Source organism: Amblyraja radiata, chromosome 8 (assembly GCF_010909765.2).
Source record: "Amblyraja radiata isolate CabotCenter1 chromosome 8, sAmbRad1.1.pri, whole genome shotgun sequence".
NCBI lineage: Eukaryota > Metazoa > Chordata > Chondrichthyes > Rajiformes > Rajidae > Amblyraja > Amblyraja radiata.
Window position 1 is genome coordinate 44,074,580 of NC_045963.1, and position 21,028 is coordinate 44,095,607.

General features: G+C 44.5%; 1 protein-coding gene and 1 long non-coding RNA gene across 4 annotated transcripts in view; one reads left to right on the forward strand and one right to left on the reverse strand.

Moving 5' to 3' along the window:
- prkn (parkin RBR E3 ubiquitin protein ligase) overlaps window positions 1-21,028 on the reverse strand; it is an 833,127-nt gene that overhangs the window by 667,696 nt on the left and 144,403 nt on the right. The gene's annotated exons all lie outside the window — the stretch shown is intronic.
- LOC116976128 lies at window positions 4,882-5,350 on the forward strand. The gene is made up of 3 exons (XR_004412879.1): window positions 4,882-4,960; window positions 5,141-5,144; window positions 5,245-5,350. It is a non-coding gene; the product is annotated as an uncharacterized LOC116976128 (long non-coding RNA).

A 21,028-nucleotide genomic window follows, 5' to 3' on the forward strand; every position in this document is an offset into this window, starting at 1 on the left:
GTTCTGATCTTTATTGTTAACTGCTTGCGACCATTATGTACCTACCGAGGATTGTGAAAGTTATCATAAACTGATAGAGGAAGGAATGAGAAAGTTTAAGTTTTATAAACTACAAAATGGGTTCAGCTGTAAAACTAGAAGCAAAGGCAGGCTTTCACCGTTCTCCTATTATACTAGCAAAGCTAGCAGAAAATGCCTTCACCTTTCTCCCATTACACTAGCAAGGCTACAGCAAAGGACAAAGGACATTTATTGTCACATACACCAATTGGTGCAGTGAAATTTGAGTTACCATGCAGCACACAAATAAGATAAACACAACACCATAGAATTTAACTTAAAACATAAAACATCCCCCACAGCGGAATCAACGTTTCCCACTCGTTTCCCACTGTGAGGGAAGGCAATAAAAGTTCAGTCCTCTTCCTCTTGTTCACCCGTGGTTGGGGCCTATTTGAGGCCTCCGCAGTCGCCACTACGGACAGCCCGATGTATCAGGCCCTGTCGCCGGATGAAGGTACTCCGGCGTCAGAAGAATACTCTCAGCGGCTTGGAGTGTCCGAATCGGCCGCTTCCTACCGGAGACCGCGGCTCCCGAAGTCCACAGGCTGAGCCAAGCGGAGCTCCAACACTGGCGACCTCGGCGAAAGATCCCAGGCCTCCGCTGGAGGCTCTGCAGACCACAGCTCCACGGTGTGAAATTCGACAGTCCCAGCACTCCGGAGCTTCAACATGGAGACCTCGGTAAGGCATCAGCCGCTCCGCAATGGTACCTCTGTGCTGCGCCATCGCTGAAGCTCTGGCCGGTCTCCGGCAGGAAAGGCTGCGCCAATCCAGTTGTTGGGCCGCGAGGAGGGGGCGAAGATGCGGCTCAGAGGAAAGACGCATCCTCGACCCAGGTAGCGACTGTGAAAAACAGTCCCCCCCCCACATAAAAAGACCTTGACAACAAAACTTGTTGACAGACTAAAATTTTTAAAAAGGATGTAAGTACAAACAGCTGCAGGCGAGGCTGCCAAACTCAATGGCACTACCACTCAGCACTATAACATTCGATGTTTTTGCACTATAATATAAACAAAGAAATGTTCAGACAACAGTTCTTTCCCTCTGCTCTACTGATTGCAATGTACTTAAACAATAGATCAGCAAGGTCAAAAAACAAGAGTGCTTGAATCTGCAAAAAATAGCTTCCTCGGAAGAACCTGTCAATCTTAGCAGGCCAGACAGTACAATGCTCTGTGAGATAAAGTATTGCTGAATCGCTGATTATTGAGGTATAAATATATCTGATTAAACATTACCCTTTTGTGTGAGGATAGAGTCTGCTCTGTATAGTCTGTATCTACATAATGTTAGAGTAATGCCCCTGTCCCACTTAGGAAACCTGAATGGAAACCTCTGGAGACTTTGTGCGCCACCCAAGGTTTCCGTGCGGTTCCCGGAGGTTCCCAGAGATTTTTGTCAGTCTCCCTACCTGCTTCCACTACCTGCAACCTCTGGCAACCACCTGCAACCTCCGGGAACCGCACGGAAACCTTGGGTGGGGCGCAAAGTCTCCAGAGGTTTCCGTTCAGGTTTCCTAAGTGGGACAGGGGCATTACTATCACACCCGCCTGGCGAAATAAAGATGTTACTACTTGATTACTAATTTTATTGCGTTTTTGTCCGTTTGAAGTGAAATGAACCATAACATGCTTGGAGCAGAGGAGAACGATGAGTAAGGTGGCGAAAAAATCATAGCGATATATGGTACCGTTTTTGCGCAAATTTTTTAAAAAGCAAACCGGAAGACGACAAGATGAGAGTTTTAGTAATAGTATAGATAATTTCCTGCCAAAATAGATCACCACATATTATATGCCCTTTGGCATATTATTATATTATTATTATTATTATACTCCACTGATAGATATTTTCCCATTTACTTAACTATCAATAGGTTAAGTAAATGGCTCTTGGATTCTTTGATGGGACTTTACACATTTCTGTTCTACCCATATTCCCAACCGCAGCATTTTTGGCAATCGGACACTTGATGTCTTTATCAAAATTACTTTCATAAATTAGATGAAACTAAGGTCTTAGCAACAACCCCTTGGCATACAACTCACTTTATCTTGCCAATCAGAGAAGGATCCATTTGCCCTCTGTTTCCTGTTAACTAGCCGTATTCTATTCAGACCAATATCTTCCTGCCAGTGGAGTGAACTTTTATTTTGGGCAATAGCTTTTGATGTGGCACCTTATCTGATACAGTACATCTGTTGGCTCCTCTTTATCCACAGCACATATTACTTCTTTAAAGAACTCCAATGAATTTGTCAAACATCATTTCCTTTTCACAAAACTATGTTAACTTCACCTGATTACTTGCTTTTTCTTAAATGCCTTATTAAAAGCTCTTTAATAAGAGCTTCTAACATTTTCCTATGGTATATGTTAAGCTAACTAGCCTGCAGTCTTTTGCCTTCTGTTTCCCTCTCTTCTAATGAATCACACTTGTTATTGCCCTGAATCTTGTTAGAAAATTAAAACCAATGCATCAACTCTCTTACTTGCCACTTCCCGTCAGTCTTGATGGACAACAGCGTAAGGTGTTAAAAAAGTGATGATAAAAAGTTTTAATTAGAATTTTCCTGAGTTCGACCATCACTTCCCATTCCCAATTTTCATGTATTTATGGGATGTTGCACATGCCTTGTGGGGCACATGGGGCAAATGCAACATGTTTAATTCAACTACCATTTTGCTTTATTACTTGCCCAGACTCACCATAAGACCAATTCCCACTCTGTTTTAAGTTTGAAACTGTCTTTATTCTTATTTTAGTTATCCATAGATGATAGGTTCTCCTTTTGGAATTTTGTTTCCTCTTGTAATGTATCGAAAGATATAATCTATAAAGATCCATAATGATCACATTTACTGTTTTAATTTTGATTAGCTATTCTTAATCCAATTTGCTTGTTCATTTTATCTAGTAGTGTTTTCATGCCCTCATGATTACCCTTATTCTGATTTAAATGCAGCACCAACTTCGATGGACTGGCCATGTCATCTGCATGTCCAACACATGTCTCCCTAAACAAATCCTGTACTCTCAATTGAAGGAAGGTTGGCAAGCCCCCGGCGGGCCAAAGAAATGCTTCAAGGACAACATCAAGAACAGTCTGAAAAAATTCCACATCACATGGGAGTACATTGCACTGGACAGGCGCTCCTGGAGGAAATCCGTGCAGGAAGGAGCTGCACGTCACAAAATGGAACTATGCCGTGTCACAGAGACAAAGCGACAGCACCATAAGGAGAGAGAGAAGGGGGCTCGACAACTACCAACCACCGCCAGTCTCCACTGCCCACGTTGCACCAAAGTGTGTGGATCGCGGATCGGCCCTATGGAGAGGAGAGGACAGTCATACTCGTTTCGAGTGACCGCCGATGATGACAATCACTGATCAACCTGAGCACTGAATGTTGACATGAGAAAATTATTTTCAACCCCATTAAAGTTTCTGTGCACATATCTGCCAATTGGCATTTAAATTGAGAAAGCGGTAACACTGACAAGAAAAACAGCAGTCTGTCATAGTGGTATTCATAGATAAAATAACTGCAGTCAATGAGCCTGACTTCTCCATCACAATTCTTGGCTACTTCTTATTCCACTGGCAGCCTTACCAATCAGCATTGGTGGTGCACTGGTACACAAGTGTGAAAGAGTAGACCTGAGATATATTAAGATTGACTCTTTCACCCAGAGTTGTGAATCTGTGGAATTCTCTACCACAGAAGGCAGTGGAGGCCAATTCACCGGATGTTTTCAAGAGAGAGTTCGATTTATTGGTTTGGGCTGACGGAATCAAGGGATTTGTGGAGAAAGCAAGAACGGATTTTGGATGATCACCCATGATCATATTGAATGGCGGTGCTGGCTCGAAGGGCTGAATTGCCTACTCCTGTGTCTATTTTCTATATTTCCTAGACTCCTGACTCCATCAAATTTCTCAGCACTTGGTCAAAATGGGAAAGGAAACCTCCTCCTGATCACCAATTATTCTCCCCACAGTGTCATACACACGAAACAATGTGAAGGGCACAGGGGGCATAGCTAATTGAGCTGCTGCCTCACAGCTCCAGCAATCCATGTTCAATCCTGATCTTATGTGGAGTCTGTTTGTTCTCCCTGTGACCGTGTGGGTTTCCCGTGGCTGCTCGGCTTTTCTCCCACATCCCAAACACATGTGGGTTGTTGGGTTAATTGGTCATTGGGAATTGCTCCATGTGCAGATGCATGACAAAATTGAGGGGAGGTGATGTGAAAGTGTTGAAAGAGATTGGGAATTTAGTGGTGGATTGGTCTGTGAACTTCCATGTTCTATGGAAATAGGAAAAAAAAATCAAAGCAGCAAGGGTACAGAATACTATTCCACTGGAGTCTCCAGATGTCAAGCATATTGAGGGGCTTGCTGATAACACCACCTACCGTGCTGGCAGTATTCTGATGAATGTGACTCCCGCATTGGTTTAATGACAGAAGAAGGCCAACCAACACAAGTAAACCTATTTTACTTAATCCCCAACAATATGCGTGCTGCATCATTGTACCATGATGGCATTAGTACAAGTGAGAAATACTATAACGGCAATTTCTAAACTTTGCAATGTCCAACTTTTAATTACCGTTACTACTCAGGGATGTGGTGGAGATATAGTTTACGCACTAACAGACAGCAAAAACGAATCTTCCAATCGTTGTATCTTGATTAATTGGTCTTTTATTGAAGAAATACAAAACAAATAAATAATTCATAACTTTCTTTCTAATTATTTCTTCCGTGTGGTGTCTCGTGAACATGAACTTGGACGTGATCGTGATAATGGTAAAAACTGTTGTCCTCACCATCCCTCGAGGCAAACTAAACTCTAAATCTCTGAGTCTACGCTAGCCTCTCCAGATGTATTAAGGGACAGAAGTTTAGGGGTAACATGAGGGGAAACTTCTTTACTCAGAGATTGATAGCGGTGTGGAATGAGCTTCCAGTGGAAGTGGTGGCGACAGGTTCGTTGGTATCATTTAAAAATAAATTGGATAGGCATATGGATGAGAAGGGAATGGAGGGTTATGGTATGAGTGCAGGCAGGTGGGACTAAGGGAATAAAGTTGTTCGGCACGGACTTGTAGGGCCGAGATGGCCTGTTTCCGTGCTGTAATTGTTATATGGTTATATGGTTATATGGTAGACACACCTCTCTACGTATCAAATCCCACCTACCAGCGTACATGCAGATAAGAACTAGAAATATCCAGACATTACTATAATATACTGACTTAAGCATAAATGGCTCCTATAAGTACACTGACAAAAAGTTATCCTTTATACCCTCCATCTCTGTCTCTGGTGGAGGCCGGTTCTCTGGATGCTTTCAAGAGAGAGTTAGATAGAGCTCTTAAAGATAGCAGTCAAGGGATATGGGGAGAAGGCATGAACGGGGTACTGATTGTGGATGATCAGCCATGATCACATTAAATGGTGGTGCTGGCTCAAAGGGCCAAATGGCCTACTCCTGCACCTATTGTCTATTGTCTATAATTATGCTAAATGGGCTGGACTCAGAAAAGAGCAAGAAGCTTAAAAAAGGCATCTTTGAATGATTGAGAACTATCACTAATAGCAGAAATTACGTTATAGCAGCCTGTAATCACATAATCGCCAACCAGGTTCAATGAGGAGAACAGATGGGCATGGGAATAACATGATTCCACAACCAACTAATAACAGCAAAACTCTGAAGTCCTGCCACACCTGGTAATGAATGGTGGTAATCACTTAAACAATAAATGGTAGGAGATAGCTCTAAGAACAACCCTATCATATTTTGAAATTTATTGCTATACCTTCATTATAGATAGGTTTAAATCTTGGAACTTCTTCCCCAACATTATTATCAGAATACCTTAAATGAAATGACTGCAGTGGTACCTGAAGGTAGCTCACCACCATCATCTCAAGGGCAATTAAGGATGGGCAATAAATGGTGCCCTTGCCAACAAGACCCATATAATATTCTGAAAAATGTATTTAAAAATTAATAGACCTATTGTTCGCAATGCCGATAGAGATCCAACTAGTAAATAAATGGAAGGTAGACACAAAATTCTGGAGTGACTCAGAGGGACAGGCAGCATTTCTGGAGAGAAGGAATGGGTGACGTTTCAGGTCGAGACCCTTCTTCAGACTGGTGAAGGGTCTGAAGAAGGGTCTCGACCTGAAACGTCACCCATTCCTTCTCTCCCGAGATGCACCCTGTCCCGCTGAGTTACTCCAGCATTTAGTATTTACCTTCGATTTAAACCAGCATCTGCAGTTCTTTCCTACACATAATAAATAAATGGTATGCTTTCTTTAGTCAATAAAACCAAAGACTTTTTGATAATATATATATCTGTTAAAAGAGATTACATTAAATAAGCAGCAACAAACTATCTTCTGGAGAAACTCAGTAGGTCAAGTTGCATCTTTGGGTGGAGGAAGGAATTGTCGACATTTCGGGTCAAAATCCTGCATCAGGCTGTCCCTTTTACAGGTCTTTGCCCAAAATAGTTCTTTTTCCACCAAACACGCTTCTTAATCTGTTGTGTTTCTCCAGCAAATTTGTGCTCCAGATTCCAGCACCTGCAGTTGTGTCTGTCTCAAAATTTGACAAACAATTTGAAAATGGGTAAAAGACTGACCCTTGCATATTGAACTCTTTATAAAGATAGTGTAGAAATGTACAGCTAGTAGATAGCATGTGGCAATGTCTGCTCTGGGAATTGCTGTTAGACTATTGAAAGACAAGACATTCTCAAAACCTGAAACTGGAACAATTATTCTCAGAGGGATACTTCCATTTTTAAGCCTCTGGCTAAGTACTGTTGATTTAATCTCTTTAAATACTATTTCATTCTTTAAAATGTTAAGGTGAGTTGGAACATAGAAATCTATCAGCCATCAATTTCATCTTAGAGCAACAATAACGGAAAGCGTCTTCTGAATTTGAAACAGTGGCCCAGAAATGTAATCACATGGCGCACTTTTTTACATGCTTATACAATTGAATTGAGATGCAAAATCATTGGATTTCCATTACATTTAGTACTGCAATTATTATGGTTAAGATTCAAGTGGCTTTTAAATTAACCAAATCAATATGGCTTCCATAACTTTCAAATAATCTATTAGTATATCATAGATAGACACGAAATGCTGGATGAACTCAGTGGAACAGACAGCATCTCTGGATAGAAGGAATGGGTGACGTTTCGGGTCGAGACCCTTCTTCAGACTGAAGTAGGGTCTTGACCCGGAACGTAGCCATCACGTGGCCCGCCCTGTTTCGATGAATGCAATCAACCCGGCGTGCACAATCAAATAAGATCAAATAGAACAAGTTGTCCTCCAACTTTAGCCTGTGCACCCCATACGCAAGAAGAAGAAGAAGAAGTAGAAGAAGAAGACCCGAAACGTCACCCATTCCTTCTATCCAGAGATGCTGCGTCCCGCTGAGTTACTCCAGCATTTCGTGTCTATCTTCGGTGTAAACCAGCATCTGCTGTTCCTTCCTACACTATTAGTATATCATACTGCAGCAGGAGCAGATATTCAGAAGAAGCCCTGCTTTTTACTTGGAGCATCATGCAGAAATCCAAGAAATAGTTGCAAGAGAAGGTCATCTGGTCCCTCGAGCTTACTCTTCTATTCAATTAGATCAAAGCTGATCAGATCCTGACGTCAACTCCAATTTCCTTCCCTGACTTTCATATGTATTTAAAAATCTGTTTCTCTTGGCCTTGAACTACGATTCAGTTTTCACAGCTTTCTGCTGTATAAAATCCCCATTATTCGGGATTCTCGGACAGATGAAATTCCTCTTCATCACTGCCTTAAATGAGAGATCCCTTATTCTGAAAGTAGTTCCAGATTCTCTGAAGAGAATAAACTGCACCTCAATATTAACCTTATTAAGTCCTCCAGAATCTTTCCTTTGACAAAATCACTTTATTTTGCTAAACTGTATTAAGATTTTTTAAATCACAAGCTATTAGTTCTTCGAAGTGCATTTCCACAATAACAAATATAAAAATAATTGGGCAATGGCTTTCGGCTGTCAGACTTCCTCCTTTCTCTAATAGGGTTTATTACAATTGCTTTTCCATTCCATTGGGACCTACTCCGAATTTAGGATATTTTGGAAGATCACAACCAATGCATCCAACAAGTTTCCAACCAATTCCTTTCATTTATTTAGGATGTTGAACTATTGGCCCACAGGATTTGTCAGCCATTAGATCCATTAGATTCTCCCTTGTGAGTTCTTCTCCTCCACTTGTTGAAGGTGTTTTCTTATTTTTAGGATACTTTCACTGTATCTCAGTACACATGATGATAATGAAGCAATACCGAGAAACCAAGACCAATATCCACGTTTCCACCCTCCCATCCCATCCCATCCCTCCCCCACTTCTTCTGCCATCAACATTCTGCTTCTGGTTCTGGTTCATCTGCCATTTATTTATCTTCTACTGGCTCCTATTATCACTTTCCTTACTTACCAGATACCAGCCCTCGCAGGTATCTTGCTTAACACCCAGACTAGTTGTTTCCACCAAGCTGTTTCCACCTACATGCTCCCTTTCCCTAGCTCCATCTGCCTCCAGATGTTTCTTGTTTTTCTCTCTCTTTTGCTTGCCTCCATCCATTACCAATCTGCCCTCTGCCTCCCTGCTCCACCCCTCCCCTGCACTACATAGCTTCATATGTCCATCATTCTTCACCCTTCCTTGGCTTACCAATCACATCTGACCTATGTTCACCCGCCCCCTAATCTCCATCTCCCCTCTCCTGCCATGATGCAGAGTTTTATCCCCAAATGTCGACCATTCCTTTCCACCACACAAAAATCTGTCAATGTCTGCAGTGTCTACAATGTCTACAGAATGAACTGGGGATATACCAGCTCTCTAAATGAAGCTGCATATGAATACATTTGTATTAATTTGCACAAAGTAATGCACAAATGAATCCAATAGTGGTACGATGAATGGAAAGAGAGCCCATTCTATTTCCTTCCAGACTACTGAGCAAAATAACAGTAATTCACCACAGTAGCAGATAATTGAAGTCTATGACAGTTTCTGATTCTGAAACAAACAATTCTGTCAAGTGTGCGTTTTCACTTGAGCTGAAATTCCTGATGGCTTATATGCATGGTCTTTGGAACAGAGCTAAATGATAGAGGATGTATTGCATGATTGGATAAGAACAGTAAATAAATAAAAGTGACGTGATTTGTTACATGAATGCGCACTATTAATGACAGTTGCTTTCCAAGGTCACTGTACATTGACCATAGAACAACCCATCCATCATTCAACACAGATTTGACCATAATTTTGGGTGGATGATCAGGTAATTGCAGATCATGGTTGCACTGATATCTATATTCCTAAAAGTCTGATCTTGACCACTTCCTGTTGTTCTGTATAATGATTTTAGAAAAAACGCTGGCACTTACGGCTGTGATTTTTGGTCATCTTACTCAGAGTCCCCCTCCGCTGCGCAGGACAAGAGGATTTTCCCATCGATAAAAAATAAAAGAGTTATTAGTGTTTAAAAAATGTTGAGATTCTCTCTCCTGAAGGCCACGCCCCTTCCAGAGGGACTATAAAACCCGGAAATGTTGAGTGCGTCAGTCAGCCTCTGCAAGATGGAGAAACGAGAGGGTCACGTCTCTCAGTCTGAGCTGTGAATTACACTGAACACATGTCTACTAAACTGTGAGTGGTTTTACTGACCAGTCAGTGCCCTTAATGTGGTTTGAAAATGCTCAAGCTGTGTTGCCTTTGGTTTAGAAATGCTAAAGCTGTGTTGCCTTTGGTTTGGAAATGCTAAAGCTGTGTTGCCTTTGGTTTGGAAATGCTAACGCTGTGTTGCCTTTGGTTTGGAAATGCTAAAGCTGTGTTGCCTTTGGTTTGGAAATGCTAAAACTGTGTTGCCTTTGGTTTGGAAATGCTAAAGCTGTGTTGCCTAATTAAAGTTGCCTTGCCTAATTAAAGTTGCCTTGCCTAATTAAAGTCGTCTTGCCTAATTAAAGTTGCCTTGCCTTCTATATAATTAAAAGTCTAATCTTGACCACTGGCTTTTTCCCTATATCCCTTGATTCCCTTAACCCTAACGGGTAAATCTAACTCTCTCTTGAAAACATCCAGTGAATTGACCTCCACTGCCTTCTGTGGCAGAGAATTCCACAGATTCACAACTCTCTGGGAGCAAAAGTTTTCCTCATCTCAGTCCTAAATGGCCTAGCCCTTATTCTTAAACTGTGACCCCTGGTTCTGGACTTCCCGAACATCGGGAACATTTTTCCTGCATCTACCATCCAATCCTCTATTTTATATGTTTTTATAAGATAACCTCTCATCCATCTAAATTCCCGTGAATACAAGCCCAGTTCACCCATTCTTTCATCAAACGTCAGTCTCACCATCCCAGCAATTAACCTGGCGAACCTACGCTGCACTCCCTCAATAGCAATAATAGAGGTGTATACAATCATGAGAGGAATAGATCGGGTAGAGGCACAGTCTCTTGCCCAGAGCAGTTGAATCGAGAACCACAAGACACAGGTTTAAAATGAATGGTAAAAGATTTAATAGGAATCTGGAGGGGTAACTTTTTCACACAAAGGGTGGTGGATATATGGAACAAACTGCCAGAGGAGGTAGTTGAGGCAGGGACTATCCCAACACTTAAGAAACAGTGAGACAGGTACATGGATATGGGCCAAACGCAGGCAGGTGGGACTACTAGGACATGTTGGCCGGTGTGGGCAAGTTGTGCCAAAGGGTCTGTTTCTACGCTGTAGCACACTATGACTATGACTCCATCCCATCAAGTCCACTCCGCCATTCATTCATGGCTTCTATCTTTCCCTTTTAACCCCATACTCCAGCCTTCTCCCCGTGAGTCGCCCTGTTACTGTTGGCGGTGTGACCATGTTGCAGCGGTCCCTTCAGCCTGTCTGTTTTTTTGTTTTTTTTTGGTCTAGTTAAATGTAGTTGTCGTGTTTTTTAATACTGTTTTTAACTGTGTATATAACCATATAACAATTACAGCACGGAAACAGGCCATCTCGACCCTTCTAGTCTGTGCCGAACACCTATTCTCCCCTAGTCCCATATACCTGCGCTCAGACCATAACCCTCCATTCCTTTCCCGTCCATATAACTATCCAATTTATTTTTAAATTATAAAAACGAACCTGCCTCCACCACCTTCACTGGAAGCTCATTCCACACAGCCACCACTCTCTGAGCAAAGAAGTTCCCCCTCATGTTACCCCTAAACTTCTGTCCCTTAATTCTCAAGTCATGTCCCCTTGTTTGAATCTTCCCTACTCTCAGTGGGAAAAGCTTATCCACGTCAACGCTGTCTATCCCTCTCATCATTTTAAAGACTTCTATCAAGTCCCCCCTTAACCTTCTGCGCTCCAAAGAATAAAGCCCTAACTTGTTCAACCTTTCTCTATAACTTAGTTGCTGAAACCCAGGCAACATTCTAGTAAATCTCCTCTGTACTCTCTCTATTTTGTTGACATCCTTCCTATAATTAGGCGACCAAAATTGTACCCCATACTCCAGAATTGGCCTCACCAATGCCTTGTACAATTTTAACATTACATCCCAACTTCTATACTCAATGCTCTGATTTATAACGGCCAGCACACCAAAAGCTTTCTTTACCACCCTATCTACATGAGATTCCACTTTCAGGGAACCGTGCACAGTTATTCCCAGATCCCTCTGTTCACCTGCATTCTTCAATTCCCTACCATTTACCATGTACGTCCTATTTTGATTTGTCCTGCCAAGATGTAGCACCTCACACTTATCAGCATTAAACTCCATCTGCCATCTTTCAGTCCACTCATCCAACTGGCATAAATCTCTCTGTAGACTTTGAAAATCTACTTCATTATCCACAACCCCACCTATCTTAGTATCATCTGCATACTTACTAATCCAATTTACCACACCATCATCCAGATCATTGATGTACATGACAAACAACAGTAGACCCAACACAGATCCCTGTGGCACCCCACTAGTCACTGGCGTCCAACCTGACAAACAACCATCCACCATTACTCTCTGGCATCTCCCATTCAGCCACTGTTGAATCCATCTTGCTACTCCACCATTAATACCCAACCATTGAACCTTCTTAACCAATCTTCCATGAGCAACCTTGTCAAAGGCCTTACTGAAGTCCATATATACAACATCCACTGCTTTACCCTCATCAATTTCCCGAGTAACCTCTTCAAAAAATTCAAGAAGATTAGTCAAACATGACCTTCCAGGCACAAATCCATGTTAACTGTTCCTAATCAGACCCTGTTTATCCAGATGTTTATATATATTATCTCTAAGTATCCTTTCCATTAATTTGCCCACCACTGACGTCAAACTAACAGGTCTATAATTGCTAGGTTTACTCTTAGAACCCTTTTTAAACAATGGAACAACATGCGCAGTACGCCAATCCTCCGGTACTATTCCCGTTTCTAATGACATTTGAAATATTTCTGTCATAGCCCCTGCTATTTCTACACTAACTTCCCTCAATGTCCTAGGGAATATCCTGTCCGGACCTGGAGACTTATCCACTTTTATATTTCTCAAAAGTGTCAGTACTTCCTCTTCTTTGAATCTCATAGTTTCGATAGCTACTCTATTTGTTTCCCTTACCTCACATAATTCAATACCCTTCTCCTTGGTGAATATGTGGGGGGCGGGGGAGGGGGAAACTTTTAAAATCTCTTCCCTGCACGGGAGACCCGACCTTTTCCCTGTCGGGTCTCTGTTGTCGTTGGGGCCTAGCACCGTGAAGCGGCCTCCAACCGGAATGACCTGGGGGCTCCAGTCGCGAAGCCTGCGGAGCTGCGGACTTACCATCATGGGGCTGGCCGGCCTCGGAGCGTGGGGAGCGGTGGTGGCTCGCTGCTGCGGCCCGACTCCAGAGCTCGGAGGCTCCAGCTGCAGGCCTGTGGACTGTGATATCGGGAGCTTGCGGGTCCGGGTGGGAGGCCGCTTTTCGGAGCTCCCGCAATGCAACTTCTCGAGCCAGTGTCGCGGGGAAGAAACGACCGGGAGCGGGGCCGTATCTTGCCCGCCGTGGCTTTAATAGCCGCGGGACATGCCAACGCCCGCCGGGGGCTCCAACATTGTGACATTTAGACCTGGAGCGGGGCCGTACATCGCCCGGCTCGGCCTTAATGGCCGTGGGAGTTACCATCGCCCGCCTGGGGCTTCAACATTGGGGAAAATGGTGCACAGGGGAGAGAAAAGACTTGCCTTCCATCACAGTGAGGAGCAGATTCACTGTGATGGATGTTTGTGTGAATTGAATTGTTTGTGTGTCTTGTAGGAATTGTTTTGTTTGTATAATAATAATAATGGATGGGATTTATTGTATGACAGAGTTTCGTTTGAACCTCACTGAGGTTCAAATGACATTGAATAAATATTGTATTGTATTGTACTGTATTGTATAACCCCTGACACCTGTACTATTCAAGAATCTATCTATCACTGTCTTAAAAATATCCATTGACTTGGCCTCCACAACGTTCTGTGGTAATGAATTCCACAGATTCACCACTCTTTGCCTAATGGCCTCTAGAACCTTACTGCAGCTTACAACACTCAACTGTTCTCAACAGAACTTAAGAGGGCAACATATTGTTCCCAATCTGCTTCTGAGACTATCTAAAAATAGGGAAAATTAAAATTGTTCCTTCAGAAAGCTCTCCATTACTCTCCTGGTGGTATTGTGGAATTATTATTTTTCACAATTGCGCCTCATATATCCAACGATAAAGTATTGGTATTGGTATTTGAACACTGTCTATTTATGACAAATATGAAAGGAGTATTAACTAAATCAAGCAGCAACACCAAGATACACTTAATTCAAAGTACAACTCTATACCAATGAATGCCTTATGGTTCAGGTGTATTCAATTATTCAAACAAATCATATTTACCTCGGGCCAGTAGTTTACTCTATCCTTAAGGAGCACAGTCCCATTCATTTGAAAGGGTTGTTCACCTTGAGTAAAAAGTGATCTGAATATTTTTTTTAATTTAATTTTAACTTAGTGTTGTTAATTAATTCCCTGTGCGTCAAAGTCTTTTTAATTAACGTATTTTTTTTAACAATAATGTTCAATTCATTTTTAAGTCTACAGTATTCTGATTGTTATTTAAAAATAATTCAAAAATCTTTGATAGCAGTGACCTGTGAATGGCTCCTGAGGGGAAAGGCCTCAGGATCTCCCATCTTCACTCCATGCCCGCTCTGCTTTGTAGGATGTACAGATGCATAGGATCAGCTTGGCCAGCCTTCTGTGTCCCTATTAGGTTATGATAGGCAGACATGTTCTGCGGATGTCATTTTGGGACCTCACCCATTGATTCAGATACTGAACAGAGAGTACTGAATATTAGAAACATAGAAAATAGGTGCAGGAGTAGGCCATTCGATATGATCATGGCTGATCATCCAACTCAGTATCCTGTACCTGCCTTCTCTCCATACCCCCTGATCCCTTTAGCCACAAGGGCCACATCTAACTCCCTCTTAAATCTAGCCAATGAACTGGCCTCAACTACATTCTGTGGCAGAGAATTCCAGAGATTCACCACTCTCTGTGTAAAAAATGTTTTTCTCATCTCAGTCCTAAAAGATTTCCCCTTTATCCTTAAACTGTGACCCCTTGTCCTGGACTTAGACCTAGGTCCTGCTTTTCAGTCTTCTTCCTAAGTATCTAACTCGCTTTGCAGAACCTCCTTCCTCTTCTTCCCGATGTCTTTTGTGCCTACTTGCACAACTACAGCCGGTTGTTCACCTTCCCTCTCGAGGATGTTCTGAATTCAGCTTGTGATATCTTGAACCCTGGCACCAGGGATGCAACAGACCATCCTCGAGTCTCGCCTGCCGCCACAGAATCTCCAGTCCGGACCTCGGACAATGGAGTCACCCACCACTACAGCTCTGCCCGACATTGGTCTCGCCGGTTGAGTCTCATCCCTAGGATTGGAGCCACCGACCTGTCTGCCGCTCGGACTGGAAGCGTCGTCTCCCCCGACAGCTCCCAAGAGGGCGTGGTACCGGATGGCCACTGTGGTCCCGTCCTCTTATTTTATAACCATGTTACAGAGGAGATTGGTCAACTTCTTCTGGGGTGAGAGGAACCACTGGGTCTCTGCTGGGGTTCTGAGTCTCCCGTTGGAGGAGGGTGGTCAGGCGCTGGTCTGTATTCGTACCCAGGTGGCAGCTCTCCGACTCAGGACCCTGCGGAGGTACGTCTACTCGGACTACCTTCCTAAATGGCACGTGCTGGCGACGTATTTTTTCCGCCAGGGGCGCTGCCTTCAGGAGGGCTCACGGCTCCCAGTAGCGGGCATGAGTCGACGCGCTAGGCGGGATAGGCGGGAGTTGCCTGGCTTTTACCGTGACCTCCTGAACGCCAGAGATTTGGTCACCTTCAGCCAGGGCCCTGCTCCTCAGGGGGAGGGGGGTGTCGTGGCTGTGATGGTGGGTGTTGAGGAGAGGCGTGTGCATGGAGCGATTCCGGACGAGCTTACCCCCGCTCAGTCGGAATTGTTCGTAGGGCCCACGGCCCGGGTCCCTCCCCGAGAGCCGGCCCCATGCAACATGAGCCGCCTTTCCGAGATGCCCAGCGTGCCGTTCTGTGACGCGGAGAGGCGCGTACTGTACAGGCTGATCTTGCACACTCTCCACTTCCTCGCCCTCGTCTTCCGTCCAGACACACCCTGGCGGTCCGTGTTACCACCTGACGAGGGGAGCGGTCCCCAGTGGAGGTCTCTCTACGAGGGAGTCCTCCCCCTTTACATCAGGGACCTGGGGTGGAGAGTGTTGCACAGCCGTGGCCTGTAATAGGTATTTGAGCCGGTTCACGGACTCTTCCCCTGCTTGTCATTTCTGCGGTGAGGAAGAGACCGTGTTCCATGTGTACATAGAGTGTGAGAGGTTGCAGTATCTGAAAGGGCTGCTCCTCAAGTTTTGGCTACATTTTAGTCCAACGCTATTAATTTATGGGCACCCGGTACGGAGGGGGGATGGATGGGAGGGAGGAGGGGGTCTCCCTGTCGGTCTGCTCCTGGGCCTGGCCAAGATGGCCATTCGCGGGTCCAGGCAGCGGGCAGTCGATGGCCGCACAGCGGTCGCCTGCCTGCCCCTTTTCCGGGGTTACGTCCGAGCTCGCGTGTCCCTAGAAAAGGAACACGCGGTGTCCATGGGGACTGTGGAGGCCTTCTGTGAACGCTGGTCACCACAGGAGGTTGAATATATTATAGATAAATATGTTAATATTTTAATTTGATAATTTTGTTTTAAGTGTTTTTTAATTGCTTGAGCTTTTTCCGGGTCTACGTCCGTGCCCGCCTGTCCCTGGAGAGGGAACACGCGGTGTCCATGGGGACTTTGGAGGCCTTCCGTGAATGCTGGTTGCCGTTGGAGGTCGAGTGTTTTGTTGATAAAGTTGACGTTATATTAATTTGATGATCGTTTGTTTGTAAACTGTCAACATAGGCAGTCTTTGATTGTGTTAATACTCTATGTTTATTTTATTTTTTGAATAAAAGTAGTTTCATTAAAAAAAAAAAGATGTGTTTGCATTAGGCACAGCCACCTGGGTCTCCTGCACTCAGTCACACACCTTCATTCTTCCCGTATCCTCGGCGTGACAACGTCAATGTAGGTCCTGTCCACTCCTCCGACAGCACCCAAGAGAGCGTACCTGTTTTCCTTAGACACAGCCGCCATGGTTACTCCAATTTCTCTCAGTCACATACCTTTGTTCTCCCTGTATCCTTGGCCGGGTCCATGTAGGTCCGGTCCAGGAAACTCTCATTATCCCAGATGGCCCTGAGGTCATCCAGCTGCTTCTCCAGTGCCCCAACACAGTCCTTCAGGAGCTGAATCTGGACACACTTACCATTGTTGTAGCAGCCAGAGGCTCCATCGGTGTCTCTGGCCTCCCACATCCTGCAAGCATCACACTGACTCATCTTACCCGTCATGTGTTCACCGCATCCCGTCTTCGCCAGCTTTTTGCTTAGCCTCCTTGCCTCAGCCCTCTAGCCGAAGACTCTTGAGCCAAAGACAGGCACGATTTTTAAACCTCGATAACTTTTACAATATGCCACCGATCGGAATGAAACTTGGTGCACTCGCAGCACATGAGAACGACGAGTAAGGGGACGTTTTTGCGCCAATAGAAAAACCCCGCAAACCGGAAGAGTACAAGATCAGTGTTTTAGTTTTGTATAGATAGAAGATGGAGTAATTTTGAACTACTGATCGTCAAACCACATTTGACAGAGAATTCTATGATGTACATACATTCTAAGGTTTAAACATCTCAAGGAATAAAAGTAGCTCTCAAGGATATGAATCAATCTAATAACATAACATTGTTATTTCATGAACACATCACAAACAACACTTTATGTGTAGGAAGGAACTTCAGATGTTGGGTATACACCGAAGATCCTGGAGTAACTCAGCGAGACGAGCAGCATCTCTGGAGAGAAGTAATGGGTGGCGTTTCGGGTCGACACTCTTCTTCAGACTGAAGCCCCTGTCCCACTTGGCGACTTTGTTCGGCGACAGACGAAAAATAGACTGTCGTCTCATGGTCGCCAGGATGACGCCAGGTGACGTACGATGACGCAAGGTCATGACCTCGGCGAATTCCTTTTGCGACAACCTGCATCATCACACGCCATCATACGTCAACCGGCGACAGTGCCTGCATCAAGGTACGGATCAAAATGGCGTTACTTGTTTTCTGTGGTCTTTAGATGTCGCAGACAGTGTCGTAGCTTGTCGCATCTTGCCATATCGTGTCGTGCGTGGACGTATGTCGACCTCGATTGTCATTTGACGTCTGTGCGGCCGCAGGATGTCGTGTGTTGTCGTTGTTGTGGTCATCGCAGGCCCCGAAAAATTGTTACGCCGGAAGACGTAAATTGTCGCAGCTTGTCGTCAACTGTGTCGTACCTTGTCGTACAACTTGGCGGTTTTTCGGCGACCTGGTACACGACGCTGGCAGTCACCGAAAATATCACAATGTGGGACTGGCCCTTGAGAGTCAGGGGAGAGTGAAACTGGAGATATGGATGGGGACAAAGAGAATGTAAGGTGTGAAAACAACAGATCAAAGCAGACAATTCTCAAGGAAAAGTAGAATGGTTCATTGTTGGCTGAAGGGAAGGTGACAACAAGGCATACAAACAGTAAAACTAATCAGGAGACAGGGAAACTAGTCGGAGAACGAGGGTGTGGGAGGGACAGCGAGAGAGGAAGAGTAAGGGTTACTTGAAGTTAGAGAAATCAATTTACATACCGCTGGGCTGTAAGCTGCCCAAGCGAAATATGAGGTGCTGTTCCTCCAATTTGCATTTGGTCTCACTGACAGTGGAGGAGGTCCAGGACAGAAAGGTCAGTATGGGAATGGGCAGGGAAGTTAAAATGTTTACCAACAGGGATATCGCGTGGCTTAAGTGGACTGAGCAAAGGTGTTCAGCAAAATGATAGCCAAGTCTGCGTTTGGTCTCGCCGATATACACCTGGAACAACAGACACAGTAGATGAGGTTGGAGGAAGAGCTTGTGCACCTCTGCCTCACTAGAAAGGCCTGTCGGGGTCCTTGGACAGAGTTGAGGGAGGAGGCATAGGTTCCTATTGGCATTGAGTCTCCTGCAGTTGCAGGGGAAAGTATCTGGGGAGGGGGTGGTTTGGGTGGGAAGGGATGAGTTAACAAGGGAGTTATGGAGGAACAGATCTCTGTGGAAAGCGGAAAGGGGTGGAGATGGGAAGATGTGGCTACAGGTGGGATCCCGTTGGAAGTGTCGAACATGTCAGCTATGCCTGCCTCTTTGTAGGTAGGTGGAGCAATCCCTGCTCCAGGCGTACACTGGCCCTATCCCTGAACTATATTTCCGCTACATTGACGACTGCATCTGGGCTACCTCCTGCACCTATGCAGGACTCACGGACTTCATTAACCTCACTACTAATTTACATCCTGCACAAATTCACTTGGACCATATCTGACATCTCCCTACCATTTCTTGATCTCACCATCTCCATCTCAGGAAATAGACTATCGATTGACATCTATTATAAACCTACTGATTCCCACAGCTATCTAGACTACACTTCTTACCACCCTGCCACCTGCAAAGACTTTATCCCCTACTCCGAATTCCTCCATCTAATCTGCATCTGCGCCCAAGATGACGTGTTCCATACCAGATAATTCTTTATGGAATTAGGGTTTCCCATCTTCTATCATAGATGAGGCCCTCACAAAGGTCTCCTTGATATCCCGCAGCTCCACTCTTGCTCCCCCTCCCCTCAGTCACTACAGGGACAGAGTCCCCCTTGTCATCACCTTCACCCCATCAGCCGTCGCATACAGCACATAATCCTCTGACATTTTCACCACCTCCAATGGGATCCTAACACTAGCCACATCTTCCCATCTCTACCCCTTTCCGCAGAGACCGTTCCCTCCGCGTTAACTCCCCGTTAACCCGACCCTTACCACCCAAACCACCCCGCAGGAGATGCTACACTTATCCCTATACTTTCTCCCTTACCTCCGTCCAAGGACGCCGACAGTCCTTTCAGATGAACCAGCAGTTCACTTACACCTCCTCCAACCTCATCTACTGTATCCGCTGTTCCACGTGTAACTATATATCGGCGAGACCAAGCGCAGGCTCAGCTATCGTTTCGCGGAACACCTCCGCTCCGTCCACCTCAACCTACCTGATCTCCCAGTTGCTCATCACTTTAACTCTCCCTCCCATTCTCACACTGACCTTTCTGTCCTGGGCCTGTCACTGTCAGAGTGAGGCCCAGCGCAAATTGGAGGAACCGCACCTCATGTTTCGCTTGAGCAGCATATACCCCAGCAGTATGAATATTGACTTCTCTAACTTCAAGTAACCCTTGCTTTCCCTCTCTCCTTCCCTTCACCTTCCTAGTTCGACTAGTCTGACTGTCCCCGATTAAATTTTGTCTCTGTATGTTTCGTTGTCTCCTAGCTACCAATGATCTATTCTACATTTTCCTTGATCCCATCACTTTTGATGTCCCGTTTTCACACCTTACCCCTCCTCATCTGTGTCCCTCTCCCCTGATTCTCAGTCTGAAAAAGGGTCTCAACCCGAAACGTCACCCATTCCTTCTAACCAGAGGTGCTTCCTGTCCCACTGTTACTCCAGCATTTTATGTCTATCTTCAGTTTAAACCAGCATCTGCAGTTCCTTCCTACACATCTACCCCTGCCTGATTTGCCTTTTCCTTTAAAAATTAAGGTAAACTCTTCGCACAGACTAAGTACCGTTGACTTATCTTGTTCGTGTAAAACAGATTATGGCAATTTGGCAGTTCATTTTACATGTCTATCAATTTTTATTTGCATTAAATTCAGAATTACACACTGGCTTATGGGAGGAACTGTAAGTCATTGGTAGGATCACACTTTTGACTATTGTGTGCAGCTCTGGTTACCCAGCTACAGGAAGTATGTTATTACGTTGGTGAGGGTACAAGATTCAACCGAATGTTGTCAGAACTTGCGGGTTTGAGTTATAGGGGGAGGATAGAAAAGCTGGGACTTTTTTCTTTGGAATGTAGGGGGTTGAGGAGTGGCCAAAGTGAGATGTACAAAATCATGATGAGCATGGATAGAGTGAATGCCCACAGTCTTTTCCCAAGGATAGAGGATTCTAAAACTTGAGGGCATAGGCTTAAGGTGCGAGGGGAGAGATTTGAGGCATCTTTGAGGGAACCTTTTCACTCAGAAGGCAGTCCATATCTGAAATGAGCTGCCAGAAGAAGCTGTGGAAGTGTATACAATTATGACTTTTGAAATACATTTG